Source organism: Haliaeetus leucocephalus, unplaced genomic scaffold, assembly GCF_000737465.1.
Source record: "Haliaeetus leucocephalus isolate CR32 unplaced genomic scaffold, Haliaeetus_leucocephalus-4.0 Scaffold240, whole genome shotgun sequence".
NCBI classification, from domain to species: domain Eukaryota; kingdom Metazoa; phylum Chordata; class Aves; order Accipitriformes; family Accipitridae; genus Haliaeetus; species Haliaeetus leucocephalus.
The window spans coordinates 6,364,626-6,364,944 of NW_010972676.1; positions in this window are offsets into that span (position 1 = coordinate 6,364,626).

Genomic DNA, 319 nt, shown 5'->3' on the forward strand with positions numbered 1-319 from the left:
CGCCGCCGCCGCCTCGGGCCGGTACTTGAGCCAGCAGATGAGCCATGTGACGACGACGGAGAAGAGGGCGAGGATGCTGGCCACCGACAGGCAGATGGGCCCCACCGGCGACGGCGAGGCCGAGGCGCCGGGCCCGGCGTCGCCGCCGTACTGGTTGACGAAGATGAGGCCGGTGAAGAGCAGCACCACCATGGAGAGGAAGGAGACGACGACGCACACGCAGCCGGCGCTCAGCGCCGCCCGCTTGCAGCTCTGGCAGCTCTCGTAGCCGCCGCCCGAGGAGCGCGGCCCGGCCCGGCCGGCGGGGGCGGCGGCCGGC